This window comes from Lissotriton vulgaris, unplaced genomic scaffold, assembly GCF_964263255.1.
Source record: "Lissotriton vulgaris unplaced genomic scaffold, aLisVul1.2 SCAFFOLD_984, whole genome shotgun sequence".
Classification (NCBI taxonomy): Eukaryota; Metazoa; Chordata; class Amphibia; order Caudata; family Salamandridae; genus Lissotriton; species Lissotriton vulgaris.
Window position 1 is genome coordinate 679,001 of NW_028253787.1, and position 22,135 is coordinate 701,135.

At 41.3% G+C, this 22,135-nt stretch overlaps 1 pseudogene; it reads left to right on the top strand.

Annotated features, from left to right (window-relative positions):
- Window positions 1–3,816: 3,816 nt before the first annotated feature.
- On the top strand, window positions 3,817–4,329 carry LOC147660756 (E3 ubiquitin-protein ligase TRIM17 pseudogene; annotated as a pseudogene).
- The last annotated feature ends 17,806 nt before the right edge of the window (window positions 4,330–22,135 follow it).

The following is a 22,135-nucleotide window of genomic DNA, read 5'->3' on the forward strand; positions in this document are numbered from 1 at the left end:
CCCTTTGCCCAGATGAATCTATTAATTATCCACTCTAATTTTTTAAATATTTTGACATCAAATAACAAAGGTATAGCTCTAAATAAATATAAGAATTTTGGGAGAACCAGCATTTTTATTATATTCGTCCGCCCCACAATTGACATGTGCAAGTTATCCCACCTGTCCAGGTCTTTCTCAACTTTCTTAATTAAGGGGGTAATATTCTTCTCTACTAACAAGTCCAAGTCTGCCAAGATAATAACCCCTAAATATGTGCCTACCTGCGTCACTCGATTATCTATGCAGGGAGTAAAAGAGTTTTTAATTATCTGCGTTTTTGATGTATTTAATTTATAACCCGATATCTTTCCAAATTTCATCGCCTCAATTTCCAGATATTCTATAGATTCAGTAGGATTTGGAGTGATTACAGCAATATCGCCTGCATAGGCTAAGATTTTACAATGCCCGATAAGTGTTGTTAGAGGTATAATCATCTCAGACGCCTCTATTCTACGGATTAGAGGGTCCATATATATAGCAAACAAAAGCGGTGAACAAGGGCACCCCTGTCTAGTACCCTTTTTTATTCGAAATTGCCCCGTATTCCCACCATTCCCACGTAAAGTTGCCACCGGATTTAAATATAAAGTCTGTACTGCTTTAAGATATCCTTGTTTAATGCCTGTTCTTTCTAAAGCATACCAAAGATAATCCCAGGAGACCCGATCAAATGCTTTTTCTGCATCGAGTAACATTACTGCCATCGGGTCTCCTGTGACTGTTGTAACATCAAATAAAGTTATTACTTTACGTATGTGGTGAGTGTTCCCTCTTCCCGGTAGAAAACCATGTTGAGCACTACTAACTATTTTGTGGATTACTCTGGCGAGTCTTGATGCCAATACCTTGGAGAACACTTTCACGTCTGCATTCATTAAAGTGATAGGTCTGTAAGATCCTGGTTCCTCCGGATTTTTCCCTTTTTTTAGTATTACTATCACCTCAGCACTCCCCCATGACTTGGGTGCTGATTTACCCAACTGTGCCAGTTGCATGACCTTTATTAGCTCTTCTTCCAACATATCCCAAAACACTTTATAAAACTCTATAGGTATTTGGTCAGGGCCCGCTGCTTTACCTGAGGGAAGTTTCCATACTGCCTCCTTAATTTCTTCTGTCTGCAAGACTCCCTCTAGACCATCTGCATCGTCCTCCTCCAATATATCTACAGGGATCTCTTGAAGATACTCCTTCATATCCTCTTTATCTCTTCGAATGTCTCGCCCCGCTAATTCATCATCATATAACTTCTCATAAAAAGTCCTGAATACTTCCCTTATTTCATTCGACTCTGTATTCCCCCAACCTGATGTATCCCTAATTTCTCTCACTGTTCCCACCGCTTCTTGTTGCCTTGTCCGGGTAGCCAAGATTCTACCTACTGACTCACTCAATTCGTAACACTTCTCCCTTTTGGTATTGTACATTTTCGGTGCTTTGCTAGCTATATCGCTCTCTGCCTCGCCTTTTGCTTTCACTTGTTCTGTCAGAGCCTTATCCATTTGACTCCCAGTCAAAGCACATTTTTCTAGATTCTCCTCTGCCTTGAGTACCTTCTCGGATAGCTCTAAATTCCTCAGCAGCATCTGTTTTCTTTTATAAGAATTATAGCTCTTCGTTTCCCCCCGAACCCCTGCTTTAAAAGTATCCCAGACCACCCCCAATTCCGCAGTATCCCTATTAAAGAAAAAAAAGTCGCTAATCCATTTATTCATATGTTCTGTATATTTATCCTCTTTTAACAGCCCTCTTTCAAAAGTCCAATTTGTATATTGTCTAGCACTTGTTTTTGTTACCATTGTAAGTACTAAGGGATTATGATCGCTAAGGATCCGTGGCAGCCTTTCAATATTTGAGTTCGATATGGTAGTACTTGAAAAAAAAAAATAATCCAATCTTGCACATGTTCGATGTGGGGCTGAGTAATATGTACCAGGATCATAAGGAAAATCGACAGTGAGCCTTTACGCTGCAAACTTCCCTCGACAGCTGAGACCTAGCCATTTTGACTGATGCCCGGTGGAGCTACCTCGTGTGCTAAAGGGGAGATGGACTTTGGATTCCCTCCTTGACCATCACCTACCCAGCCGGACTTTGGCAAACTCTCCGTGTCTCTCCTGACCCCATCTCCCCCGTCCCCTACCCCCACCCCTCTTCGCTCTACTCTTTCCAGCGCCTGACCTTTGCTCTCACCTGTCCTTGCCCTTAGTCCTCACCCTGTTTTTCTGTGAACGTTTTCCCTCGCCAAATGAGACCTAGTTATTTTGACTGATGCCCGATGGAGTTACCTGGTTTTGTTAAAGGGGAGACGGTCCTTGGATTCCCTCCTTGGACGTCACTTACACAGTCTGTCTTTAGATAGACTTCTTTTCGTCTCTCCTGTCGTCTCTCCCCTCATCCTCCCTCTACTCACCTCCCCTCCCCTCCACTATTTTTCTTTTCTCTCCTTTCTCTCCTCTCAATGTTTTGCTTATTTGTTGACAAAATGTGAAATTGTGATCATTTTCTGTTACCAAGTGGAACCTAATGTGAAGCGCTTTGATACCTTTGGGTCCAGCCAGCGCGATATAAAACTCTTTAAATAAATACTTTACCTTTGACATTTAGGATGATAGCTGGAAAAGTGCAAAAGAGTATTTCTCGCTGTTGGTTTTAATGTAGAAGTCTACTTCCAATGTAGATTCCACATCTTTTATTTCAATATCAAAGAATTTGATGCTGTGGTCACCAATATTTGCTGGGAAGTGTAAATTGAAGTTGCAATAGGCAAATGCATCATATGCAAAAAAAGAGATCCCTATAATATTTTAGAAGGGATGGGACACTAGGCATATACCCTATAAGGATAAAATGAAATAGTGAAAAACCTTACTGCAAAGGTATCTAAAGACTAGAGACAACCGAGCTAGTTACTAAAGGCAGAACTTATGCATGATCAGCTCTGCCTAGACAAGGGCTAATGATGTTCCCGATATGCTAACACCGAGTGCTGAACCTGGTAATAGGAATTACTAACATGTAGATACATCAACGTCTAAGAATAGATGCCATAATGCAATATTACCAGTGGCAAAACTGATGAAAATAAAGGAATACATTAATCATTATATCAAATTGCCTGGTCCCAGGTAATTTCAGAGTTTAAACCTTTCATATGTGTATCTAAAGAGAAAATCCAAGAGACCTCTTCGTTTTCTTACCGATTCTGAATCGTGGTCATTCTTGCAGTTAATTTTTTCCAAAATTAACCAACGGATCTCACTTTATTTATGGTGAGCATCTTTATAATGCTTAACCATCGCTGCTAAAAGCTTGTTGGTTTTAATTGCCGACTGATGTTCAGTTAAACGCGTTGAGTATTGACGTGCTGTCTCTCCAACGTAACCCTTATCACAGGGATAGAGCAGCAAGTACACTACATTCGTCATTTTGCAGTTGGTGAAGTATTTTAGTTTAATTTCTATGTGATTGTATGTATCCGTAACAATTGCTCCTTTACAAGCCTTGCAATTAGCACATTTATGATTTTTTGTGATGGGAAACTGGCCACCTATAGTTTTTTGTACAAGCGTGGGTTGAGATTTGATGCTGGAATGCACCATGATGTCTTTCAGATCAAAAAAACGAGCTCTTTTATAGGCCTCCCTCATCAATCATCTGGGATAGCCACAATTTAAGAAATTTGTTTTATGATCACTGCTCGCAAATCATAATCTTTAACATTGGTACAATTACGCCAGAGGCGTAACAATTGTCCTAAAGGGATGGAACATGGCTGCAGCAGCTCATCTCCGGAGCCTGAAGGGAGAGACCACGTGCTCTATATGTCTGGAATATTTCACGGACCACGTGTTTATGGAGTGTGGGCACACTTTCTGTCTGTCCTGTATCACTGCTTGCCGGGAGGCGCTGCAGACAGACTTCCCCTGTCCTCAGTGCAGAGAAATATCTCAAAATAAATCCCTCGGCCCAACAGGCACCTGGCGAACGTGGTGGAAATCCTTAAACCGCTTCGGGTCCCGAGGGCGACCCCCCCACCCCCCACAGGAGGCAACTCTCTGCCGAGAATACAAAGAGAAACTGAAACTGTTCTGTGAAGATGACCACGAGCCCATCTGTGTGGTCTGCAGCATGTCACGTGATCACAAGCCCCACACAGTGCTCCCCATTCGAGAAGCTGCCGAGGAGTACAAGGAGAAGTTTCAAAGTTATCTAGACTGTTTGAAGAAAGAGCTGGATGAAAGCTGGAGAAGTGCAAAAGAGTCTTTCTTGCTGTCGGTTTAATGTAGAGGTCTACTTCCAATGTAGATTCCACATCTTTTATTTCAATATCCACTAGTTTGATGCTGTGGTCACCAATATTTGCTGTGAAGTGTAAATTGATGTCACACAAGTTTATCCATGCAAGGAATTCTTGTAATTTATCTAGGTCATCTTTCCAAATGAACAGAATGTCATCGATATAACGGGGCTACTGATATATCGATTCATAAAACGGGGCAATATATATAATATATATATTCAAAATACGCCATGTAGATGTTAGCTACCGTGGGGGCACATGATTCCCCCATGCTAACTCCCTTGATCTTTTTAAATAAATCTCCATTGAATTCAAAGGTGTTTTCATCAAGGACAATGGTGAGGAGATAGATGATAAAGGGCACATCACAGTCAATGATATAGGTCAAAATAAATCACTCTACATCTGTCAGTGCTTCCAATTGATGGATGTTACTGTAAAGAGATTTGCTATCAAGTGATACCAGAGTATTTCTTTGATTGTTGAAAGGGAGCCCTTCTATCCTTTGGATCATGTCCTTGGTATCTCTGACATGAGATGGTGTTTTGGGGACATGTGGGCGTAAAATCTGATCTATATATTTTAGATATATATTCAGTCACCGATCCTATTGTGGTAACAATAGGTCGGTACGGTGGGTTGTTCCTGTCTTTATGAATTTCGAAACACATAGACACTTGCCATACGGGGGGCCAAAACATTCATGTTCTCACTTTCATGCTGACTGATGATATCCTGTTCAACTGCTTGCTTGGTCGGTGTCCTAATTTTTCTTTAGACTCTTATGGTTGGGTGGCATCCCTGGAGTCCAATAAGCATTGAACGGCGGCAATGCCTACCCTTTTAGGGACAGTCTTATAGAGAGAACATAGATCTAACATGACCAGATTGTTCCCGTCAGTCCACGCAAAATCCAACATCTTACTGAGAAGATCCTTGGGGTCATGAATATATGAGGGGAGATTGCAAACAAAAGGCTGCAAGAAAAGATGAATATATTATAAAAGTCTCTCAGCTGGTGAACCGTTGCCTAATATGATAGGCCTGTCTGGAGGATGTCCCCCCCCCCCCCCCCCTCCCAATATGTTGATTTTGGGCAAGATGTATATGCAAGGTAAAGGGTTAAAAAGATATCTGAATTCCACCTCAGATATCAGGCAAAGTTCCATTCAGTGGTTTACGGTCTGCTCTATAATCGCAATACATGATACTCTTTATGCTAGGGACAGAGGGAGATCACAGCAGTTTTCATCATAGCAAATTAAACAATTAAGGCATCAGAATCATTTAGGGGAATTTATATAGTAAAATCGCCATGCTCTATTGAGCATGAACAGAGTAGTTTTCAAGACCTTACACAAGTTGGGCCCTTTTTACAGTGAGTATTGCTGTGTTGTTCAGTGATGCATATTTTCTTTGGCCTGGTGGTCATGTCAATGTATTGAAGTTTGCATTAATAATAAGAACATTTATAAAGCGCCTGGTTACACTAAAGCCAGTGTGTCCCCCCGCTATGGCACGCAATCAAATAATGCAATTTTTATTACCCAAGCTTCAGGATTGAAATACCCTTTAGGTCACACTGTTTAGCATTTTTAAAGTTATGTGATACTTGTATTAGATTTTTGTTTAAAAAATGTTTTCAGCTTACCTGCAAAGTGTGTACAACAAGTAACCTAAAAAGAAAAAAAATCTTGAAACTGTGCTTTCTTAAATGAAATGGGTTTCTTCAATGACTTCATAAGAACCTATTAGGTGTAAAAGGGTGCAGGTATTTACTTCTATAGTGAGATCGATCAGAATGATTTTTGAATTATTTTTGAATGATTTTTAACTTTATTGCCTGATATTTGTACATTATTTTGATAAAATACATACTTGACATTTTGCATATACTTGGGTTCAGTGTTACATTACAGGAGAGTGTGTAAAGTTTAATCTATGGTGGGAATGTATACATGAGGTTTAGAAATTAGTCTGTAGGGGATAGCTTGTCGATTATACTACAAAGCAAACAGTACCAGTAAGTAGAGAAGTAGTCCACATTAGTGTGGATTAAAGGTACTCCAAAGTGGTAAGTCTAACAACCAACATAGATGTGTACTCGCATGATCCTCGCAGGAGTGTATCCCTAGACCTATAGCCCTCTGTCAGCCTGTAGGTGTAGAATGAGGGCATTTGTAAGTTTTTGTCACATGTTTGTCAAGTTATTTCAGCCTAGTTACAATCGTGATCCGACGTGAGCAATTTGCCCCAACGGGCAGTACAAGCTGGGAGGGGAATTTCAGGATGGCTGAGAGGCTTATGCATTCCCTTTAATGGGAGCATTTGTTTATGATTTTCGGTGGGCAAGTGTTAATACACTGCGCAGTAGTCCGGTAAGGGTTTGTTGGCCCTTCGTGGTCTTGTCATGACGTTGCAACTTTCCATGGGTGACCTACCCATCATGACGGCAGTAGCCATCTTGGAGTAGCTCTAGTCAAATGGAAAGTATGTACCTATTCATGGAGTTTGAAAAATAGGTCATAGCCATGGTATGGTATTGACATAAGCATAGTATGATAAACAAAGAAATAAGGGCTCAACCAGCACTCCTATGTTATGACTTTAAAGTAAGTTTAAAGTATATGTAGACACATGAGTGTTTTAATAGCACCCATCAAAACAAAAAGAGAATTGTCCATAAATACTGCATCATAGCATGACCAGAAGGATCCAAGAGACTGAGATGTCTTCGATGTCTTTATTGATTTCTTAAAAGATTTTCTAGCACAGCTTGCCACTTGCCGACACGTGTTTTGTCACAAACGAGTCTTTCTCAAGGCTGGAAGTATTAAAAACACATAACACCAATCAGTGTCCTCCACAACTATTTACAAATAATATACAAACATAGTTTCTCTAATACATGTTGGGTTTCACAATACCCCTGTGTATGTACACTATGCAACACAGGGCATAAGGGAACTCTATATCTATCTATGTATTAGTTAATATCTAACAATTTTACCCTTTGTTATATCCATGGAGGAAAATACAGATACCTACTTAGGACACATAGTATATACAATAAGTAATTGTTTGTTAGTATAAACCAGTTAATGTTTCATCTTCCTAAGGAATATCCTGTTACAACTACTGTAGTGGGAGACAGCCCTATCCTTTGGGGAAAAATAGTAGATGAAATAATAATAAAAAAATAAGAAAATTAACGCACCAGATCTATTCTTGAAATGTTATTTTATAGTCAGGCTGCTAGATAGTAATCCATAAAAATACAGGAGATGCGCAGGAAATTTCACAGTAACTGATCAAATGACTAGAAGAAAAAACAGAGAAGTCAATGAATGTCTATTAATAAGACGTTCCGCCTATGCCATTTTTTTTAACTTGTAAGCCAGTGACCCTAAACCATCTTTATTGCATTGTCCATAATGTACTCATTCTACCAGTTTCATTGTATTCGTGTGAACTGCTGGCCGCCAAATTTGGTATGTGGTAACGCCAATAAGTAGGCACAGCACTCACCAAAAAGGTAGAAATAGCGATCACTCTGTGCAGAAACAAACCCTGAAGCAACCTGGACTGGCGGTCCACTAGAAAAATAACCTACGTAAGATAAAGATAGAAATAAATATATATATATATTAGGGTTATCTAGTTGCCTATACAGAATAAAAAATAAGTGTGTATATACACGATTATCCGGTCGTTGACAATGAAGAGTCACCTGTGAGCCACATACATGAAACTGATGGCCTTAGCCTGTTATAAATTAGGGAAATAACGGTGTGAAACATTCTAGAACACTTATCTGATTACTATTAAGGAAGACAGTAACGCCACTGCCTCCTATATGAAATAGATGGAATTTTAACAATAGTGATGTCTGTATTCGACAATTATTGATACAGAAAAGGCATCACATTGCACGTTATACATTAGCTGTGGTGCATATTTAAAATGCAATATTAATTCCCTTCGTGCATATAAGTCCTATTAGGACCACAATATGTGTAAAGGGTTAATCAGTTCTTGAACACCGTAAGCAGAATTTCAAAGACTAAACAGACATCCTAATTGCCCATAAGAACTCAACTAGGTATGTAGACAGCATACGTAAATTAATCTAACGGCTAACACCTATGTCACTCAAAAGCACTCACCCTTGAGAACGCCGATGGCGAGTATCTATCAATAGTCAGTCTGTCTCATATGGCCATCCGGCTTGTTGGTGTCCACGCCCATAAATGCAAGACACCTGTACTTAATAACATTTATAAAATGAGACCATTATATTCCGAACGTTCGCCCTTTAGTCTATACCAGACAAATTAAGATAACATGTTTAAAGCACTACACTCACCCAAAGAAGTATGAGGGTGGTAGCACCGGGCCGTATGGTGCGTGAATAGTAAAGTTCAAAGGCACGGTAGTTCACATTAATATTACCCACATTTTGGTTATAATCGTGGTGTAATCCTATTGGCAAAAACAGAAACGTAATATCTGCTTAGTCTCTCAATCCTTGTTGAACCCCCAGAGAGACATTAAGTACTAGAACAGTCCAAGATAATGTACCTCCTTCAAAAGTATGCTCCTCACGGTATCAGTATATTTGATTAGGGGCAACACGTCAGATATAGTAATAGTCGTAGTGTAATCCTAACGGCAAAAACAGGGAAATAATGTCTACTTACACTCAATCCTTATTAAACCCCCAGAGAGACATTCAGTACTGGAGCCGTCAAAGGTAAAATTACCTCCTTCAAAGGTAAGCTCCTCACGGTATCAATGCATTCAATCAGGGGCAACCACACCAGAAGTACATGTAGCTGCTGTCTAAGCCATGACAGGCCTGCTCCTGTATTAAACAAACAAGCACTTTAGATACAAGTTATATATTGGAGCAACATAAAGTAAAACAGTCTGCTCCAACTAAAAACCAAAATTGCTATAAAATATTAAGCCAATGAGCACACTCGGGGTGCGCTGTAAACTCGGGCAGTAAGTCACCAACCTGAGTAACTAGGGATCCCCTATATCGAATAGCGCCGTAATTGAGCACAGCCCATTGCGTAGCCTACTCACCAAAGTATAGCAATAGCGGCACCCCACCAAGCGGTATCCAGAAAAACAGCTTCCTTGCACTGGCGCTCATTTTTAAAGCTCTCGTCAATTATCCATAGGTCCGGTCACATGATAAAAGGAAAGCGAACGCCCTCCATCCTTTGACAAAATTCGCTCGTGAAATGTCAGCCATCTTTCAGTGGAATGTGGTCTTAAAGTATAATGGCGAAATTGTCTAGTCCCTGTATACCACGTTGCATACCTGGCGCATAAAGTCAAATGAGTATCAGAATAATCACTTCTCCCATTTTTCATATATTTACACATCCACTCCTCAATAGATTAAATACGGCAATGTGTGTATCCTAGAATTTAAACGTTAAAATACTTCAACTGACCCATTCCTTAGCAATCGATATTAAGCAGATGAGGTAACTGAATGCCTGTAAGCATCTGCAAAGGAAAATCCCTACGGTATAGTACTCGAAAGTTGGTTTATTAGATCACTAGCCTCTAGATGTCAAAATGGCAGCCATTGTTGTGTATATAGTTAATAAGGTCCAGAGGTAAAGGATCCTGTGTAAAAAGCGACTATTATAGTCACTATTAGTATCAAAATCAATTCCTTACAGGTTCTCATTTGGAGGAAAAAGACCAAGTTATGAAAACCAAATTGTATAAAAAATTACAAGTAAATTTGCATTTGCATAAGATACATAGTTCAGAAAAAGTAAAGTAGCAATGTATGATTTAAACATCCTAATCTAGGCGGAACCTCCATATGTGTAATTTAAGTGGTGCACATCATTAATATTTCTCCATTGTATGTTTTATTGCCTCCTAATGGATTCAGATGTAGTCTTTTCGGATGGCTCCCATTTTATCTATCCAGAAAATGATTAGCCCTCCTACACTCAATCGCCTAGGAAGACATGTAATTCCCCTATCCAAGTTGAGGCCCATATTGACTGCTCTCAGTTTGATAAGTCACCTTGCTTCAAGTTTTCTCAAGGCTGCTGTTCTATCACCTCCCCTTATGTTTTGATTCACCATTGCAATGCCGTGGAATTTCAGTTTTAATAACTCTGTACTTGCATGCACGCTGCTGTAGTGCGTGGCCAGTGGATAGTTGCCATTGTTCGTTCTAATCGCCCTTATGTGCTCCTGAATTCTCTCTTTCAGAGGACGAATAGTGCTGCTCACATAAATGAGTTAACATTGGCAAATCACACAGTAGACCACAAATTTAGAATTGCAGTTAATGAAGTCCTTGATGTGATGTGTCTGCTTGGTATTATGGTATTATAACACAAGGCTTTCTTCCTATCATCTGCGAATTGGCATACATTGCAAAGAGTACACTTGTAGAACCCAGAAGGTTTATTGGGTAGCCACGTTACACTGTTGGTCTGTGGTGCTGCTAACACGATAGAAGGACTCAAGATGTTCCTCAAAGTTTTCCCTTTCCTATTCACAACTCTTGGTTTATCCGAAACATAGCTCAGGAGATTATGATCTAGTCTCAATAGGTGCCAATGTTTTTTGAGTGCACCATATATCTGCGAACTGTTGGCATTGAATTGTGTAATGAATAGAACTTTTTCATTGTTATTATTTCTGTTTATTACCTGTTTTCGTCTTAGTGTGTTCTTCCTTGATATCTTTTGAATTTTGGACTGAGCCTTATTCAACAAGGAAGGGTCATACCCCCGGATTAAGAATCTCCGTTTGAGATTTTCTATTTCTTTTTTTTTTTTTAAATATCTTTTTTTGTCCTCATACATGCCACCAGTTAATAAATGCTCTAAATAGGCGCTCTTCAAGCCACTGACACAAACTATCCTTCCCAGCCCTCGTGTTTGTGGATAGTCATAGAAGATTGCCCAGAGGTATGGTCGTTACCCGTCCAACTTCCTCTTGTGATGGTACTTGCTGCTTAGGAAGGACAGGACCACTAACCTCTGGCATAATCATTGGACTATTGGTTTATTTTTCAATCCAGGCACTCAATGCTGACCACAAGTTGGCAGACTTTTCGCCCTCACATAAGATGTCAAGTTTACTCACCGCCATGATGTTTTTAAGGCAATCTGCAAACGTCGGGGGGGGATACAGACTTCCAAACTTTACAGATCTCTCTTCTAGCGATAACTATTACATAAAAAATAAACTGTGACAAGTTACTGTTAAGTACATAATCAGGTAGCAGACCAAAGAAGACTAATCTGGAGGTTCATAGAATTGGAACTGAAAGTACCTCCTCTAAAAACTTACACACTTGTCCCCAAAAGTTACTTATGTTAGGACATTCGATGAACATGTGGATATCATTTGCGCCCTGTAAATTGCACCTTGGACAAGAATATTGGACTGCAGAGATCCTGGAAAGTTTCGCTGGGGTCCAATACACTCTGTACATTGTGTATAAATGGTTTCTTCTTAGGTTAGAAGGTTTAATTATTTTTTGAGATATGGAGAAAGAATCTATCCACAATTTCTCTAGTTCCTCGGAGGTCTGGACTGGGGAAGGGTCCCATAGTGTAACGATCTCTGATTCCAAATTATCTTTGTTATTTAATAATAGATTATACCATTGTGCCTTCTCCCCTTTTATTCCTCTAGGGTTACTAAATAACCCCAAAAGAGGGTTCTCATCGTCTGTATCCCAGTTTTGGCTTCCCCACCAAGCTGAAAGTTGATAAAACTTAAACCTCGTGAGCGTACCACCGGTTAAACCAACTAGAAATTCCCATTTTAAAACTTTCGATGCATCACATAAGTCCCCCCATCTCAAGAGACCAGCTCTTTTTAAAGGGAGAGCCAGTTGGTCCATTAAACAATCAGGGGTACCAGGGGAGCCCCAGATTGGGGAATATTTATGGTAGTACTGGATACATAACAATTTACAGATCTGCAACCAATAATATAAAGCTGCCTTTAGGACTTTCAGCCTAACTTTTAAAAAAAACTTTTTGTCGCCAAACTTAAACAGAAAGAAATCAGTACCATAAGGAAGATCCTGCAGCATGGCCTGGAAAAGTAAACTGTTTGAGGTAAAGTCCAATTTATTGGCTAATATCCTAAAGTTTTTAAGCTGGAAGGCATAACAATAAAGTAAGAAATCCGGGAGAGCTAAACCACCTAATTTTAATCCCCTCCTTAGCTTCTTCCAAGCTATCCTTGGGGTTTTTGTTGCCCAAATAAAAGACCCAATCCTACCTTGCAAGTTGAGGATATCTTTTCTACTAAAAACTAAAGGAATAGAATTAAACAAAAACGTTACCTTAGGTAAGATAATCATTTTAACTAGATTAACTCTGCCATAGATTTTCTATTTCTTGTTGAAATTGGTGTTCTGTACTGCAATTGCGCCGGTGCTGCGTCATCTCCCCAAAGGGAATGGCACCAATCTGAGACGCGGGATGGGCACTGCTGGTGTGCAGTACTGCATTGCAAGATGTCTTTTTCCTGAATAATCTAGACTTCAACTTATTGTTCTCTATGAATAGTCACATCAAGGAAATCAATGTTAGTACCACTGTAGGTGGATGTGAAACTCAAATTGTAATTATTGTCATTGATATAGTCTAGGAAAGAGGCTAGTTCTGTGCTGCTACCTCCCCATATCAAAACAATTTCGTCAATGAATCAACACCAGTATATAACCAAATTGGCTAAGTTAGGTGGCCCTTGTTTCCAAATGTGTTGTTCCTCAAAGAAGCCCATGTAGATGTTGGCAAAAAAAGGCGAGATTTTGGCCCCCATTGCCACCCCAGAGTGCTGCTGGTACTACGTTTCCTGATGCCTAAAGAAAACGTTCTCTAGGGCAAAGCGAGTAAGCTCCAGAATCATTTGTGTATGCTCATGTAGAGTAACATCTCTTTTAGACAAAAAATAAGTCAGAGCTCCTATACCTCTTTCAACCGGGATGCTCGTATAAAGAGAGCATACATCAAGTGTTACTAAGGTAAATTCATTATCTCATGCCAAGTCTTCCAGCTTGTTCAACAGATCTTTCCTGTCCTCAATGAATGACGGTATGTTTCGAACAATGGGCTGTAGAGTGATGTCTATGTATTCGGAAACCCTCTCAATGGGTCCGCCTATCCCCGAAATGATGGGTCTTCCTGGGGGGTGTAACATGCTCTTATGGACCTTGGGCAATACATAAATGTATGCTGCTCTAGGGTTCGGAATGAATAAATATTTCAGTTCCTCATCCGACAATAAACCCGCACTGTGCCAATATTTTAGAATCGTATCCAGTTGTGTGTTAAAGTCAATACTTGGGTTGTGCATTATTTTGGTGTTGGAGTTGCTGTCTGATAGTTGCCTATTTATCTCAGCAATGTAGATATTAAGGACAATATGTCCGCCTTCATCAGCTTCCTTGATAACCACATCTTTGTGGGTTTGAAGTTGTTTTAATGCCGCCCTTTCCTCCTTATTCAAGTTGTCCCTTTTTCCCAACTGAGACTTGTGAACCTTGTCATCTAGACTATATAGTTCATTAGTGACGGCTTTAAAAAAACAGTCAATCAGGGTGTCTGATTCCGTAACTGGCAAAAAAGTTGATTTGAGTTTTAGTCCCCTATCTGTATACATGTTGCACTCAATGTCTAAATCTGATATTATTGCTGAAACAGAGGGTGCCTGTTCTAGATAATCATCCATCTCTAATAACATCTGAACATTCACAATGTCTTCAATGGATTGCCCCCTCTCATTAACAGTATACACTGGAATTTTGATAGGTTTTTTTATTTGAATCAAAAAACTTTTTTAGTTTCAGTCTTCGCACAAATTTGTAAAGGTCTATATGTAACACAGTGAAAACAGCTTTAGACATAGGGCGAAAGTTAAGGCCTTTCTTCAAAACAATAGTTTCACTATCAGTCAAATTAACATGCGATAGGTTGATAATAGAAACGTCCTCAATGGCACTTTCAACGGAAACAAAATTGGCATCTCCATCATTCACATTGTTAGCTATAGTGTTATCATGAGTACAGGCATTATCAATGGGTGCAGGAATTATTTTCTCTGTACACGCTACACCGATCTCGTCACTCTTTGACTCTGTTCTGCATCTGTTTTTTTCTCTCCCCCCTCCTTGTTCTTTTCCTCCTGTAGCTTTTTTGGTTGAACCATGTTTTCGCCCCCTTGCGGTATATCTCCAGTTCAATAAAAAAGACGAACAGAGGGTGTCATCTTAGAGGTACCAGCAACGGTTGAAATATCACTTTCACTAGGTTCACTGGTGACACTTGAAAATTCGGATTCACTTGCAGATGTTACAGGATCTATTCTAGCTTCCTTGAGAGAAGCAGTCCCTGCTCTAGGCTTGAATTCGTCAAAGCGCTTAGCGAATGTTAACACCCTACCATTCTTGTAGTCCATTTAGTCTCTTTTTAATTTCCTGATCTTTTTGTCTCGAATATAGTTTTGATGCAAGCTAATCACATCTTTCAGTATCTTATAATTTTTTTCAGTTGTCTCTGTCATATTTAGGCGATTGATTTCAACTTCAACTGCCCCAATCTCGAACAATATCTTTGCTCTTTTCCTTTCTGCATGCCAGATAAGAATATCCATCATGCCAAATGAAGACCCAGAGGTGCTCCCACTCCCCCAACAGATCTGGATCTAGGTCTTCAAATGTAGGAAAAATGATCACCCTAAGTCCCCTCGGTATCTGTTTGATTTTGATATATTTTTTTAGGGTGGTAAGATCCCACCACCTTGATAATTCTGATTTGCGTAAACGTTCTAGGGTCTCTGGCTTACAGGTTAAAAAAATGGCATAGGCGGAAAGTCTTATTAATTGTCAGAAACAGCTCTTCTCCTTGGAACTGGCCAGCGACACAGGAGCAGAATGACGCTTGCTCCCAACTTCCCCTCAGGACCCCCCAGCCACACACAATTTATAAATGCGTGGCCAGAAGAGCCCCACGGGGGAAAGGGGAATTGGACAGAGAAGAGAATGCACACAAGTAGTCTTCTTCTTTCTTCTTTTTACAGTCTTTTCTTTTCACTTCTTTTGCTCAACTGGTCGTGTGATTGCTGAAAGAATAAAGGTATATATAATTCTCTCACTGACCTATTCTTCCTCTTGTATCTCTTCTATATCTCTCAGTATAACACTACCTACCCAGGAGCTGTGTGCTTTTGCTTCTCTTCTATTGGCTTCTATTTCTTCTATTCTGTGTCTTTAATCACTGTAATGTAAAATCGAATTATTATATGTTCCTTCTCTATTTTTCTCTGCTCTTATTCCCTATTTACTCAGGTGCTTACCTACAGAATGGAGAACTGCCGCCTTGTATGTATTTCCTATTCTTCTTGCTTCTTTCTTCTCTCTTTTATATAATGCAGTTAACTTCACTGAAGTATCATATTGAACTCTCTTCTAATTACTTCACCGTACTTCTCCCTACTCTGTTTTATGTGTGTAATATACTATTGTTTAGCGTCTTATGCTTATGCTCAACTAAACAGACCTAGCTTAGAATGAATATACCCCGTGCTCTACTCTTTTGTTTCATGTGACAAGTGCTTTTCCTTGACAACTGGTGCAGGTTCTAGTTTTCTGGTAAATAACTTCTTCAACCCAAAATTGCGCATTCGCACTGAGAAAAAATGACTTCTGTAAAATGAACATGCGCTAATATACCTTCACTATAACTACACAAGCTCAAGTTATGTTTCTGACAAGAACATGTGCTGAACTCATAAACACGAACTTCTCCTCAGACAATTAAATGGAACGCTCTTACTTGAACTATAATTTCTATGTCTCGGTCGAACTTGTACTCCGCTCAAGAATTTGCAACGCTTAGTTTTTCCCTAAACTAGCGCGACGCAAACAAGACACCTCTCTCCGCCTCCGCTGCTCCGGTGAAGTGCGTAGCTTTTCGCGCGCTTCACTTGGAACACGCTAATCATCTCAGTAGGCTAGAGCGCTGACCTGAGTCCTTCTGAGGGGCAAACGGCTGCCATTCTGCATTTTTCCTCGCACCCAATTCTGCCTACACAGTCTTGCCAGCTCTGCCACCACCATTCCTGTCTGGCCTCTCTGTGCTCCTCTCTGAGTGATTAACCTTTTAGCTTGGGACCTGACATTAATAGACATTCATTCACTTCTCTATTCTTTCTTGTCATTTGCTCATCAGTTACGGTGAAATTCCCTGCGCATCTCCTGGATTTTTATGGATTACTATCTAGCAGCCTGACTATAAAATAACATTTCAAGGATAGATCTGGTGCGTTAAATTTTTTTATTTTTTTTATTTCATCTACTATCTTTCCCCAAAGGATAGGGCTGTCTCCCACTACAGTAGTTGTAGCAGTCATGCGGGCCATTCCCTCCCCCACACCTGCCATGGCTGCAGTCATGCGGTCAGCGACTCTGGCCACATTGCGCCCAATCTTGTGGAGCTGGAGCTGAATGGCACCTTGCTGGCGTGCCTGGCGCTGATGGATTCTCAATATGCGTCTTTCGACGCTCATACGCACCAGCCCCTGTCCATTGCCCCTCCTGCTGCTTGCTGCAGTGGTGTGCTGGCGAGACCTGCCACACCTGCTCTGCTGGCCTGACACTGTGGCTGGCTGCTGTGTTGCAACTGTCGCGGGCCCAGATGTTGTAGCACCAGCTGCTGGTCGTGTCACAGCAGGCGTTGCTGGTGCGGCAGGGACTGGAGGCACACTAGTCGCTGGCCTGGCTGTGGCTGTAGGTGGTGCACCAGACTCAGGGGGAACACTGCTGGTGGACCTGGCTGCTGGTGTTGTTGCAGCGGCAGGGGCTGGTGCCTGTGTTTGTGGTGGCACCTCCTCCTCCTGGGCCTCCTCATCAATTGGCAGCCTTTCATTGTCGCTGCTTTCAGCGCCACCTGTGAGGGTAAGTGGACGATCATTAGTTGCATGTATCTGTCAGACGTGCAGTTACTACATGCATGCTGGGTGCCATTCCCTGAATGGCTGTGGCTTTGCGCACTTTGGAACCGGTCTGGCTGCATTGTGGTACTACTACATTGTGGACACACTAAATCTCCCACAATGCTTCAGGGCATTCCCTGATGTGCAACAATGGCATGACTATGGGACATTATGGGAGCCTATTTGGTCATGGACATTCATAGGGGACAGGGTCGCAGTCGCATGCCACTTACCTTGGGTGTCTTGGGTGGTGCGGGATGAGTCTAGAGGTGTGAAGCCAATGCACGCCTCCCTCTCAAGGGTGTTTTCCACCTGGTCCTCCATGGGTGTGTTAGGAGGGACTGTAGGTCCGCCACCTCCAGTGCCCGATGACTCGCCAAGGCGCTCCGCCACCTTCTCTTTGGCACGACCTCGGAGGTCGTACCATCTTTTTTTCAGTTCTTCTAGTGACCTGTCGGCCACACCCACGGAGTTGACAGTGGAGGCAATGCCCTGCCAGATCCTCCTTTTTTCTTGCTCCGGGACCCTCCTGGAGTCTTTACCAAAGAGTTTGTCGTGGTTGGCCACCACCCCTTCAATCAAATGTTCGAGCTCCTGCTCTGAAAATTTGAGCTTCCTCTTCCCCCCTGTGGTGTTGCTGGGGCCAGGAACAGGTTCCTCTGACATGGCAGCAATGTAGTTGCAGAGTACAAATCACCAGAATAGCAGCAGCTCTCCCACTTGCTCCCTCGAGGTCTGCCTCACTGTGGTGAATGGGGGTGGGAACTGGCTGCTTCCTGGTTGTGATGTCATCACTGTGCTCGAAATGCGACTTCCCGTTTTCCCGATCTCGCGATTTTACGATCTCGCAAATGGCGATATCGCAAATAGCGATATCGCTATTTGCGAGTTCCGAATCCCGACGCGGGTAGCCGGAAATAGCGATTTTTCTGCGATTATCGGTAATCGCAAACGGAATTTGCGCCCGCGTGCGAATCACATTTTTTTATCGCTAATCTTCATGAATTCAGATTTGCGATTTCTCAATAGCGAATCGCAATTTATCGCAATTTGAGAATCGCAAAACCCGTTTTTCATGAATCAGGCGGCAAGAGCCTAAGAAATATAATGGGTAATGTTTCAAGCAATGTAATTCCTGCATGCGACATACCACATGACAGAAATTAAGGGAAGCAAGTCCTACCTTAATTCAATCTTTTAAGGACCTCCACCAGCTGGTTGGAGTCTCGTGAGGAAGCCTACCAATTCAGGCTTGCTGTAATCGTAAGAAAAAAGACTGAGTATTCAGTCACTTGGTGGTGCTATTAAATCACAGAAACTGGCTAAATCTGATTCCTATATTGCTCACCTTAGCGAAATGAAGTAGCGTGAGTATGGCGGCGGTTCCAATCATCTCTGAAGTTGAACAAAAATGGGGCCGCCTACATTTACGCATAGATCGTGAGCGCGACATGCACGCTGTGGTATAGCCGCTCATTTGAGCTGTGAAGGACTGACGCGTCACTTTCAGATGGAAGAAGTGACTCGGTCTTCATTGTGACACTAATAAAAACCTTCCTAATAAGTAAAAAGGCTAGAGTTGAAAATTAGCAATGTGAAAATGTATACAACACACTAGTGCATTTGTAGCGTTTGAGTGCCGCGTGCATGTTACAGTTTAGCTGCTCAACCGGGCTGTCGGCAACTGACACGTCTCGGTCAGCTGGTGCAATATGTACATTACATTGGTTATGATTGTAACTTTAACCATGGCAATATCTGAGTTAGACTTACAACATTTTAAAATTTTTATAGAAAAGTGCCATTCATTATAAAATAGTTTTAACCGAACCTATAGGCATTCTTACATTAGTAACTCTGGTAGATCATTATGCAATATTTCACAATGAACTTTATCAAACACCCATCAGCAATTTTACAAGTGCAGCTTTGATGTGGCCATTGGGCAATTTGGTCGAAATTCACCATAACCTTTATGTATCCCCCACAATCCCAATAAACTTTATGTATCCAAACAATCACAGAAGTGAATGTCACTAGACACTAGTCACAGATTTTAAAAGAAGGAATTTTTAACAAAAGGGGGATTTACAGTTGTTTAAACAGTTATAAGTTAACATATGGACATGTAGGACATTTAAGATACACATGTAAAATCAGGTTCTCATATTCAGTCAGTACGCTCCATGCTGTCAGGGAGGATGCATAAAGGTTCCTAAAGCAAATCAACATGTTTCTGAAGGGACACATACTGCACTCTGACCTATGGATCTCATAAATGTCAGGAGCTTGGCGATTCTATAGTCTAGCCATGTGTTTATGTCTTTTCCTGTTCATTTAACCCTGTATTGACCAAGTCAAGACTATGAATCCATCTGCATTCCTTTAGGTTCAATGAACATTGTAAACTGTCCCCTCTTGTGTGTAAAGTGATTTTCTCAAGAACCCACCATTGTAGGTCTTCTGCTGTGTGGTTTTTGTGGAAAAGTGCTCTACCAGTGGAGCCCCATTGACATTGCACCAGATTCTACTGTGATGTGGAGAAGTGTGGCTCAGGGGTTAGAGGCGGCAGACCCGGAAGCTGAGATCGGTCCTGGACCAGGGTTCAATTCCCTGCCTCTTGGGCTAAAAATTCCACGGACTCGATAATTCTCGCTCCGGTGCCTTCTCGACTCAAGGGTTCACACTCTGCGACTCTGGGCAATAGCTTGCTTAATCTCCACAACGGCCCCTCGCGGCGGGATGCCTGACTTTCACCTTGTGGATACCCGCTGGGGCTATCACACAGGGGAATATCAGGACGGGTTCCCTAAGCAAGCGCCGGGACACCCACTGCGGGTAGCTGTGCGCTATATAAGCTCAACTACATGTTGAAGAATCCTTGTTTTGACCTTTGGAGTGGTCTGGCCCACATATATTTTCCCACAGGGACATGGTATGGTATATATCACGTTGTAACTGTTGCAATTGGTATGGTGGGTCAGATGGTACACGGTGCCCATAAGTACAAATGTTGAGCCAGTAATTGCAAAATCACATGCCTTGCAGTTGTTGCATTTAAAATGAGCCATTGGTGGGGAGTAAATTTAGTTGTCTGTCTGGAGTTTTTTCTGTTTCCAAAAAGGAACTTACAACGTAGTCCTTTACGTTCCTGGCCCTCTTGAAAGCAAAGAGTGTTTTTTCTCGGTTTTCAATTTCAGTGCTTATCAAGTTACAGTACTTTAGCAAAACCTTTTTGATTTCATGACTGCGTGTGTTAAAAGTAGTTACGCAGACCAGCTTTCCTGGATTTTCCGCAGAAGGTTGAACTTCCAAGAGCGTCTCCCTTGGGCGGTACCAGGCCCTTTTCCTAGCACGATTTAATAGGCCCTTGGGGTATCCTTGGTCTTTCAAGTTTCCAATTAGGACATCTGTCTCTCTTTTTGTAAAAATCACATCTTTTAGAACAGTTTCGGCGCAATCTTAAAAATTGGCCATATGACAGATTATCCCGGAGGCTTCTTGGATGATGTGAATCATACTTTAGTGCGGTGTTTTGCTCTGTAGTTTCCAGTAGAGTGTTGTAAAGAATCTTCCTTCTTCACTTTTTAAAGTGAACTCCAGAAATCTTATGGCATTAATGCTGTAGGATATTGTGAATTGTATGTCGGTTGATCGTCCATTCAACCAGGTTTTGAAGTCAGTTCAACTCTGTTCCGTTCCTGTCCATACCATGAGCACATCGTCGATGTACCGCTTCCAGACTGAAATATTATCCAGGTATTAATTGGTGAGGTCGTACAGGTATTTGTCCTCATAGTAGTCCATGTAGAGGTTTGCTAGACTGGGGGAAAACCCGGCCCCCATTGCAATACCTTTGCATTGAAAAGCATAGGTGAACTGGAAGACAAAATAGTTCTTAGTCTTAGCTATTTCTAGTAATCCCACTATAAAGTCAGTTGGAATTCAAGTTGGTGCCGGTCGTTTCTCCAGTGTCCTACGTATCACATCCATTGCCTGGTCCTGGGGTATACTTGTGTACAGTGAGGAGACGTCCAGCGTCGCAAGGAACTGTGTCTGGATAGATAAAGGTTGATTTTTCCATTATTTGAATTGTGTACATGGTATCTCTTAAGAATGAGCGTGATTCCACCACAATGGTTGCAGAAAACTATCAAAGAATGGGATGAGCGGCTCCAAGAATGATCCACATCCGAACACACTTGAGCGGCCAGGTGGTTTTCGTAAATCCTTGTGGATTTTTGGTAGTTTGTAGATGGTAGATATTCTTGGATCAATTTTTTTCAAGAAGTTGTACTCATGCTCAGTAAAAAAGCCTTTTGTTAAACCCATCTGTGTGAGTGATCTAGTAAGCTCAGATATTTCTTCAGTGTGATTTGTCCTTATTCGTTAACTTTCTGTGCATCTAGGTTGCTTGTTAATCTCATTGATGTAGTCTTCTATGTTTTGGATGACCACTGCACTGCCTTTATTGGCTGCTTTCACCATAATCAAAGGATTATTGGTAAGCGAATGAAGAGCTTGTTTCTAATCCCTGGTGATGTATTTGAATTTCTTATTACTGAGCAGCCCCATCACCTCTTCCACCACGATCTTCTCGTATGCAAGAATTTTCTTGGTCATCAAGTAAGTAGCTAGATGGAAAGTTGGAGCTGGTCTAAATTCTGTAGCAGCTGAACGTTTTCCAATGTTCATTCTTCTTGAAATAGTATTTTAAGCGTATTTCTCGGAAGATTTGTTGAAGTTCTAGTTTCACATTGAAGTCGTTTGGTGGTACTGTTG